The sequence below is a fragment of the Nicotiana attenuata genome, unplaced genomic scaffold, assembly GCF_001879085.1.
Source record: "Nicotiana attenuata strain UT unplaced genomic scaffold, NIATTr2, whole genome shotgun sequence".
NCBI lineage: Eukaryota > Viridiplantae > Streptophyta > Magnoliopsida > Solanales > Solanaceae > Nicotiana > Nicotiana attenuata.
Window position 1 is genome coordinate 187,287 of NW_017670540.1, and position 9,914 is coordinate 197,200.

Below are 9,914 nucleotides of genomic sequence, written 5' to 3' on the forward strand. Positions count from 1 at the left end.
AGTACCAGCGGAAAAGAAGAAGAGAAAGAAAAGAAAAGAAAAGACAAAGAAAAAAAAGAAAAAAAGAGAAAAAGAAAGAAGAAGAAGAAAAGGAAAAGACATATGATGGAAAGAGAAAAGAAAAAAATAAAAAAAGAAAAGAGAAAAAGAATATGGATATGATGAAAAGAAAAAAAAAAAGACAAAGAAATAAACAAACAAAAATAAAAACAACAACCCAAAACCTTCTTGAACTAACGTTTGACGTTGATTCTCCGAAAGGATACGTAGGCAGCCCTCGCTGAGGTTCAGTCCACATCAAAACCAATCCCATTTTCCCAAAAATTTGAAACTGGGGAGAGTATAATGGTCTCGGATGAATCGCTCCGAAATTGGTTCCAAGTTTATAGTTTCCGCCAAAATTCTTTTTACCACATACTAGCCCAAGTCCTTCCGATCAATTGACAAAGGCATGGAAGTGGCAAACGTCATTGTTGGAATTTGATACAATTCCAAATCGAGAGAAATAAAATGAGAGAGTCTTATCGGTGAAAACCTTCGGGCACCATAAGGCGATGGTGAGTAGAGAAACTGAAATGAGAGAGTCCGCTTAGTAAAAACTCCGCAAAGAGCACTATCGGGCGACGGTGAGAAGACAGAAATGAGAGAGGTCGATTGGCGAAAAACCCGGAAAGGGCGCTGTGGCCGGACAGAAAGAAGATATCTCATCACTAAAAGATGTCCTGACAAGGTTCCCGGGCTTTGAAATGCGGATCAATGGGTTCACGAGAAGCCAGGAAATTTGTGTGGCCGGCGTCAGTCCAAGAAGCTGTCATGTTCATTCGAAGCCAGCATGCGCCCCAGATAAGTCCTTCTTTTCCCCGAAAGGGACGCTTTCTCTTCAAACTCATATGCTTGCCTTTTTGCATACTTCTCTTTGAATCCCTTTCGGTCTAACAGATGAAACGAATTACTACAAAGAAGGTGGCAGGATTGGTTCCATCGGGCTCCGCCTGGCAAAAGCCGGAGAAAATGCCCAGCCTCAGCGAAGTGCGTCAGGCCGATCCCGACTGACCATAGTGGTTGATGCTTTCGAAGCAAAGACATTGGAAAAAGAAAAAAATCAAAGGCAAGGACAGAATAAAGGGAAAAGGCCAGAGCCCACACGGGCGAGTCATAATGAAACCCTGAGAGTTAAACCCGGTCGGTTCGAAAAAGAGATTCACCCTCAAGTGCCAACAAGCAGCAAACTTTCAAACGGAAATGGGGCCGGGATCAAGCAATTGGGATGATCAAGGCCACAACCAACCGCCGTTTCAAACTAACAAATTGTTTCTTTGTCGAAAACAGGTCTAATTCAAAGAACCGTGCAAGAAGCAGGGGCAATCCAAAAGGAAATGAAATGCGCAAGCATGAAACAGCTTTGCAGCAGGAAAATGACAAAAAGGAAGTTTCCCCCCAAATTCTTTCATGCGTTTTGCTAAATAAAAGGAAAACATATAAAGAGGAACAACAGAAAAAGAAAGAAGGAAAGAAGATAAAATGAAAAACCCAAAAGAAAAATAAATCATGGTAGCTATAGGATCCATTCCTTAAATCTCCCGGCCAAAAAACCGAGGAGCCTTTTTCTTTTCCAAATCCCGGCAAAAAACGAGGATCTCCCTGCCAAAAAACCGAGGAGCTTTTTTCTTCTTAAATTCCGGCCAAAATCGAGGTATCTCCGGCCAAAATCCGAGGAGCTTTTTTCTTTCCAAATCCCGGCCAAAAAATCGAGGATCTCCCGGCCAAAAAACTGAGGAGCTTTTTATTTCCAAATCCCGGCCGAAAAACCGAGGATCTCCCTAGCATAACCCAAGGAGCTTTTTCTTTCCAAATCCCGGCCGAAAAACCGAGGACCTCCTTGGCATAACCCAAGGAGCTTTTTCTTTCCAAATCCGACAAAAAACGAGGATTCTCCTGGTATAACCAAGGAGCTTTTCTTTCCAAATCCCGGCCAAAAAACCAAGGATCTCCTTGGCATACCCAAGGAGCTTTTTCTTTCCAAATTCCCGGCCAAAACACCGAGGATCTCCCTAGCATAACCAAGGAGCTTTTTCTTTCCAAATTTCGGCCAAAACACCGAGGATCTCCCTGGCATAACCCAAGGAGCTTTTTCTTTCCAAATCCGGCCAAAAACCGAGGATCTCCCTGGCATACCCAAGGAGCTTTTCTTTCCAAATCCGGCCAAAAACCGAGGAATCTCCTGGCATAAACCCAAGGAGCTTTTTACTTCCAAATTCCCGGCAAACCCGAGGACCTTTTTCTTCTTCGTACCGGCATAACCCGAGACCCTTTTTCTTTTTCCGGGCATAACCCGGTCATTTTTCCAGCATAACCTGGATTCATTCACAAGATACACAATCCTAATTTGACTGCTTAGATATATGTCACAACTAACTACGAAATTTTCTAGTGAAACTGAACGACTGTGCAGAAAAATCTTGATATTTCGTTTTCGTTGTTTGTTTGTTTTGATATCTTAAGCAGGTTGACCTCAAAACATAGGGTGCGAGATGACCAATGGAATGAGTCTCAATCCAGAGTCAAAAAAAGAAGAAAAGAACAAAAAGAAGTGAACTCAAAAGTGAAGCAAGCAAGGGTGCAGATTGCTCAAAATCTGATTGAAGCCACAAGCTCCGCTGATCCTGTTTTGACCCAATACTGCATGAAGAAATAAACACCTACAACTTACGAGCATCAAGATTCAGATCGGAGTCCATAGCAAGAACTAGCTAAGACTCAAGATCAAGCTTCAAGAGGTTTATAGATAGGAATCTTGTAACTCGTAGTTGATAGGTTTAGCTAGTTTAGCTTTTTATTTTCCATTTTGTGTAATAAGGAGCTCAGCAAGCAGAAACAGCAGCAACAACAGTGAAATCACGGCTTCCTGGTAGTCCCAGCTACCAAAACCAGAACTACACTGACCTGATTCCTTTATAGCCAAGGATATGTAGGCAACCTCTGAAGCAAGGTTCGGTCAGACTCTTTAAAAATGCTTCTCATGGGTTTCAAATGGGCAAAATCCCTCATATTGCTCACTTTATCTTTGCCCGAAAATCTTCATGTTTCCTGAGCAAAGGAGGGGCAGCTGTAATAAGCACGTGATTTTTGCCCTATACGAAATACTCCTCAAAATCCCCGAGAAAATAGATTTTTCCTTAATTATTTGCCATTTTGGAATTTTATAGATTTTTATTAATTGTTTGCATTTTTCTTGCATTTTAAATCATGAAAATACCAAATATCACGTAGGGCGTTAGGCCTTATCTTTACATTTTAGGATTAATTAGATAATTACTTATTTTATAAAATTTAAAAATTAACAAAAATGCTTCATTTTTACACTTTTCCTTTTATTTGATTTTTTTCTTTTAATTTAGGATTAAGTAGCTTTTATAATTTTTATAATTAGTTAATTAGTTTAATTTCACATTTTAAATAATTTTAGGATTTTTCAATTTATGGATTTTTAATTAAAGGAAAAGAAAATTTAAAATAAAAGAAAAAATTGGAAAAGAAAGGTTTGTCTTGTAAGAATTGGCCAAATTAATGCTGAGCCAAAGCCTATACCTAAATCTGCCCAAACCCAATAACCACTCAAAGCACAATCTCCCTACCCAAATATCCATTATCCGTTGCCCTAATCTCTCAACATAAAAGGGGGAAGAGATCATATTTTGGAGGATCCAGACCCTTAGAGAATAGAGAAAAGCGGCGCCTGTTTGGAGCAGAGGGCTCCCTTCCCCTTCCTCCATTTTTCTCCACGAATTGCTGCGTTTTTTTCAGTCTTTTTTTTTCGCTGGATTTCGTTGATTTTGGGAATTTCGGGTTAAATTTTCGGTTCTTGCTGCTGCTTTATGTTGCTGGAGATTGCTGCTTCTACTGGCTAGTAGTCAGAAACTCTCTCCTTCAAATTTAGACCTGTATTTGGTCATTTGGTTGGATTTTTGCTGCAGATAGGTATGTAATTGTTACTTGGAGATTTTTCCTTTTGAATGTATAAATAATGAATGGATTGCCTATTATATCATGTCTGATTTCACATGTTCATTATTGCTTTATTACAGATTTCATCTTACATGTAAATGTTTGGTATGCCAGATTTAGCTTTTAATTGCTTGAATGGCAAAAAAAAAAAAAAAATGATTTGGTTATGTCTGATAACAAAAAAAAATTTCATTTTTTGGCCATATTCGATAATGAAGAGTAACTGTTTATGAATTTCTTATATGCTCCACTTAATTTTAGTCTCATAATCTTGGTTCCGTCTGTATGTTTTCGGGAGGTTATTCGGTTTTGGTGTGATCAATAATTCCTTGGGGATAATCTTTCTCGCTAGCTGGAGCACAAGCAGAGTCGATTCGGCGGTGTAATTTGCTCATTTGTTTGGAGTTTGAAATCTTCCTGTGGCAAACAGAGCATCTTTGTGGTTGCTAAACTTGTTAATTGGCGTGAAAGATCACACAATATCAAAGTGTTTTAAGTTAATTAGCTAGGTACAAGAGCCCTCCAATATGATAACGCTTTTCTGATTTTCCCAAAATATTTCCAAACCAATTTTCTCTTGTACCCAAGTGATCACGTTCACTCGAGTAGTGAAAAGCAAGTCCCGGATGAACATGGCGATGATATGGAATCTAAAAATGAAAAGTTTCTTGGTAACATTCAAGCTATTTGCTGAAACCACCTTTTCTGGTCATGCTATTCACGTCAGCATTAGATGAGTTCAAAGTATACAAACGATTTCAATTTCTCAAGTAGTTCAAAACATCCCTGTAGAAATCAGAATCGAGGTGTGCCATTAGTTGAATTTTCCATGGCTTTCGCAAACTTAAAAGTGCGTAGTTGCTTTAGGCGCGCTATTCTAAAAAAATTACCTTCCTAAACTCGGTGTGCATTTCATGTGACCCAACTCCAATTCTCAACACGTTAAATAAAATGTGTCGTGAATCGCGAGTGCATTTCATGTGACGTGTTCAAGGCGTGTTTTAAATAAGTTGAATGTTTCCTAAAAATAATTAAAAGCGGTTTAATAGTAAAATATACCATAGGCTAAAACATGTATTAAAATCAGATAATAGGCCAATATAATAGTTTAAGCGACCGTGCTAGACCACGGAATCCGGGGGTGCCTAACACCTTCCCTCGGGTTAACAGAATTCCTTATTCAGAATTTCTGGTTCGCAGACTTCAAATGAAAGTCGAATTTTCCTCGATTTGGGATTTAAAATAAACCGGTGACTTGGGACACCAGAAAACAAAATATTCCAAGTGGCGACTCTGATAAATAATAAAATCCCATTTTGAACAATGTCACTTATAATTGGAAAAACTCCCTTGTACCACCTTCTGGGGTGTGTAAAAAGGAGGTGTGACAACGTTCCGCAAAAGCCTATGTGATTTCAAGCCGAGTGAATTGCCACGAGTATCCAACTCCGAGTGGCCAAATCTAATCAAATCAATTACATATCGTATATATAGCTACAAGCAACTATTTAGCTTACTGAAATCAAAGAAAATAGAAAAAACCCCAAAAATACTCCCTGGCCACGTCTCGTAATCGGGTAAAAGACACAAATTATGAACATCCATTCACTCACGAGTTCACTCATACAAAAATCATCCAAAACCGCGCCTAATTCCCACTCAAACCTCAGATTTTCTATTGGGGAACTTTTTTCCCCATTTTCCAAACTTCCACCTCAAATTTTTAATTAGATAAAGAATACAACATAGATTATAGTTATATATCAAAATCGAGTTCGGATTAGTTACACAATAGCTCTCCTTCAAAATCCCTCGAAAAATCGCCTTCCACCGAGCTCAAATTAAATTTTGTGTTATGAAATTTCAAACCCTCAAAATCCCCTTTTTTGCCCTAGCGATTTCCGCTTCTACGCTCCAAGACCGCACTGCGGTCCTACAGCTATGAAAGAACCATCGCAGGTGCGAATCTAATTAACTCGGCTGGGCCACATTGCGGGCAAGGGTGCTAGTAATTTTTACGTGGCGATGGTTTGGCGCTTGGAAGAGACCACATCTTGGACAATGGATTAGAAGTAGACTTTGTGCTCCAAGGTCCAGTTTTTTACATAAAGAGAGTTCTCAAAGAAGGCCATGGGGTGGATACCGGCCAGTTTGTGGGGTGTGAACCAAGAGCTTGGTTTGTTTTTATGCCATCTTCAAGTCTCGATTACGAGATATTCTAACTTTGGAGGAAGGTGAGGTATAGTCTCTGAATTTGCCATCTCTTTGGGCTGCAAAAGAGTAAAAAAAAAAGAATATTAGAATGGGCGCAAAGGTCTAATGGATGAAATTGGCCTCTAATATACGATCCACCTTGAGAGTAATCTCTCCGATAGTCGGGCCACATTGAGAGTAATCTCTCGGATAGTCGAGGCACATTGAGAGTAATCTCTCCGATAGTCGGGCCACATTGAGAGTAATCTCTACGATAGTCGGGCCACATTGAGAGTAATCTCTCCGATAGTCGAGGCAGCATTGAGAGTAATCTCTCCGATGTCGAGCCACATTGAGAGTAATCTCTCCGATAGTCGGGCGTTTTAAGAGTAGTCTCTCCGATAGTCGGGTCATTTTGAGAGTAATCTCTTCGATAGTCGGGTCATTTTGAGAGTAATCTCTCTCGATAGTCAGGCCAATTGAGAGTAATCTCTCCGATAGTCGGGCCGTTTTGAGAGTAATCTCTCCGATAGTCGGGCCACATTGAGAGTAGTCTCTCCGATAGTCGGGCCGTCTTAAGAGTAATCTCTCTGATAGTCGAGCCACATTGAGAGTAATCTCTCCGATAGTCGGGTCGGTGATGTGTACTCATCCCCTCACACCCTAAGATTGTCTTCATCATGCATGGAGTTGCTCGTCAACTTAGCACTCGACGACTTTTCTGCTTAACCTACATAAAAAGGAAGAAGAAAAAAAACACAGAAAAAGAAAAAAAAAGAAAGAAAATTACCTTCACGTCAATGCTTCCGAGTCCACAAAACTAAACTCAATATAGCTTGCGAATACTACGAATTGATGCTCAACAAATATGAGCACGGGGTTTATATAGATTTGAGAGCAGAAGTAGTTCGTTATTTGACGATGTGGGAACTGCAATTGTTTGATACTAACACGGACTAGGAGAAAGATATTCGAAAGGATTCGGATCCGTATAGTTCGTCTATGACAGGAGTTTGGTGGCGCGACAGTAACTTGTTTGCAACAAGGAATTGTCCAAAAGCAATTACACAAGGAAACCACTTTGAAAAGGATGCAAACTGTTATCATGTGGATGCACTGAAGGCTCAACATGTTGTGGACGTTACAATTGAAATTATACTTTTCTGAATTATGAAAAGTGGCATTTCCAAGTAATATTAGATTCAAGCACCAATATATTGCCAAATCAACGTGGCTTAGCTTTATTTCCTTTCTAAGGAATATACTGACTTTTAAGCCTCATGGTCAAACCATTTTATGCAGTTGGTTAATAATTCGCAATACAAATGAAACCACAAAAATATATGTTTTTGTGGTAAGTTGATTCGAGGATTATTTACCGGTACTTCAAGCCTCGCCTTGGTGTTTATTAAATTCACCCTCAAGTTAAATTTTGAAGTAAGGGGCATTTGTAGGCATATAAATTTTATTGGAATTAAATCCGTAAAATAATTTGGACTATATTTAAATTCAAGATATATTAAGTTCAAATAAACTTATTGGACTATATATTGAATTAATTATAGGAATTTTTACCTCCTATAGCAAAGGTTAAACACATTTATTTATTTTAAAATAAATACCATTTAAAAAAATTTATATTCTATAGATACCTTTTAAGGTTTATAGCAAAATATTTATTTTGTTACCTACTAGCCCTAAGCCACTAAATACACTAATCAGTTACACTATTTTCTTCTCTATCTACTTTTGAGTACATCCCCATTCTCTTCCCCATCCCATTAAAATTTCCGAACTCCTTGAAATTTCCTCCACATATTCACCTATCCTTTTCTCGTTACAGTCTCCAGAGTCAATTTCAAGTTCAATCTGGACTTCAGAAGCATCTGGTATAATATCACATATCATGATTATTTTCGTACAATATTTTTTTGGTACTCTTAATGTGAAAAACATACTGTAAGTAATGATTATGTTATGATGTTGAGGACGGAATTGACTGGGTCAGCAGGGGAAGCAGCCATAGCGAGGCAAGTGGTATTGCTTGAACTGCTACGGATCAAGAAGTTGTCTTGCGGCAGCGTATTTCCATGCCCGCAAACATCAGCGTTATTGTTGGATTTGTAATGGGGACTGTGTAGCAAGTGTCGAATCCGCCAAGGCTTGTCACTGTCGTTTTCCTTCCCATTCTCCTCCTAAACTCGTTCCTCATTGCTGTATAAGCTGGCTCCACTAGCCTCGTGAATACCGTCCAATTGAAAAAATTAAAATATGGATGTTGTAGGATGATTTTCTGTTAATATATGTCAATGTATTTTCATGTATTTCATTGTATTCATTGTCTTTTTTTTATTGTAATTTAATGTATTTCGTTGTATTCCATATATTTCATTGTATTCACTGTCTTTTTTTCTCATTGTAGTTCAATGTATCTCATTGTATTCTATGTATTTCATTGTATTCACCGTCTCGCTATATGCCATGAATGTATTCTTAAGTTTTTTTAATTAATATAATTTATGTATTCAGATGTATTATATAATTTCTCTGAAGATTGCTATATTTTTGGGGTATTTTTCGATTGAGAATCTTTTTTATAACTGAAAATACAAAATTTGTGTGTTATATTTGAGTTTGTTGAGTTATATTAGGAGTCTATTATGTTAATCGATTCACTTTCCCTTTTAAAAATAGTGTAATTCCCTATTTCACGTCGTGAATACAGTCGAATATAGTCGAATACAATAATCTGTCCAGCTGTAACCTCATATTTCACTCCATGAATACAGTCGAATACACTCGAATACAACAACTGATTAGCTAGACTTCCCTGATTCACGCCTATTTTTGCTACTGTATTCATGAATACAATAGCTTAATACATCAAATACATCTTATAACCACATAAAAGGTATCTATAATCTGTAATATAACAAATGGTATCTATAGATGGCTAATTACGACTAAAAGATAGTGCTTTATGAAAATTTCTCTTAATTATACAAGTTCAGTATATATGGATTAAGTAAATAAGTCTTAATCCATTGGGCTAGCCCATTTAATTGGGCTAAAGTGATGAGCCCACTTCATTAGGCCCAAGATATCATCTTCCTAGAGGCCCAATTTGGTCCCACGTGTGACGTGGCGGGCCAAGTCAAGCGGAAGAGCCAATAGGACCATGCCATGTGTCAAAATGACAAGGCATGCCCAGTCACACTAAAAGGCCAATGAAATCGCGCCACGTGTGCAAGTGACATGTTCTGGCTAATCAAATGCAGCCATGTCACACATCAATTTGATTTGTCGGAAGAGTTTGTTCTTATCACAACTCCTCCCTTCCACAACTATAAATAGGGGTCTTCATAACTCAGAAAAGACATCAGGAGTTATAACAAGAAGCATGAAAGAGCTCGTGGATCAAACGGTGCAAATTTCTCTACAAGTTTCAAGCTTCAAGCAATCAAGTTCAAGTTCAAGAAATCAAGTTTAAGCTCAAGAACGAACAACAATTCAAGTATTCAAGATCAAAAACGAAGCCAAATCAAATACAAGGCGTTCAAGATCAAGGCTACTCGTTCGTGTTAAAATTCGTGGCAACAATCAAAGTGTTCGCGACGGATAAATCAAATACATATTCAAGATCAAGCTCAAAGGCCCTTGAATATATACTAGAAAAGTAGAATCAGAGGAATCATAGAGACTGTAACACGCAAATA

At 38.3% G+C, this 9,914-nt stretch overlaps 1 long non-coding RNA gene across 1 annotated transcript; it reads left to right on the forward strand.

Moving 5' to 3' along the window:
* The first annotated feature begins 3,840 nt into the window (after nucleotides 1–3,840).
* On the forward strand, nucleotides 3,841–8,527 carry LOC109240720. The gene is made up of 2 exons (XR_002070118.1): nucleotides 3,841–3,978; nucleotides 8,042–8,527. It is a non-coding gene; the product is annotated as an uncharacterized LOC109240720 (long non-coding RNA).
* The last annotated feature ends 1,387 nt before the right edge of the window (nucleotides 8,528–9,914 follow it).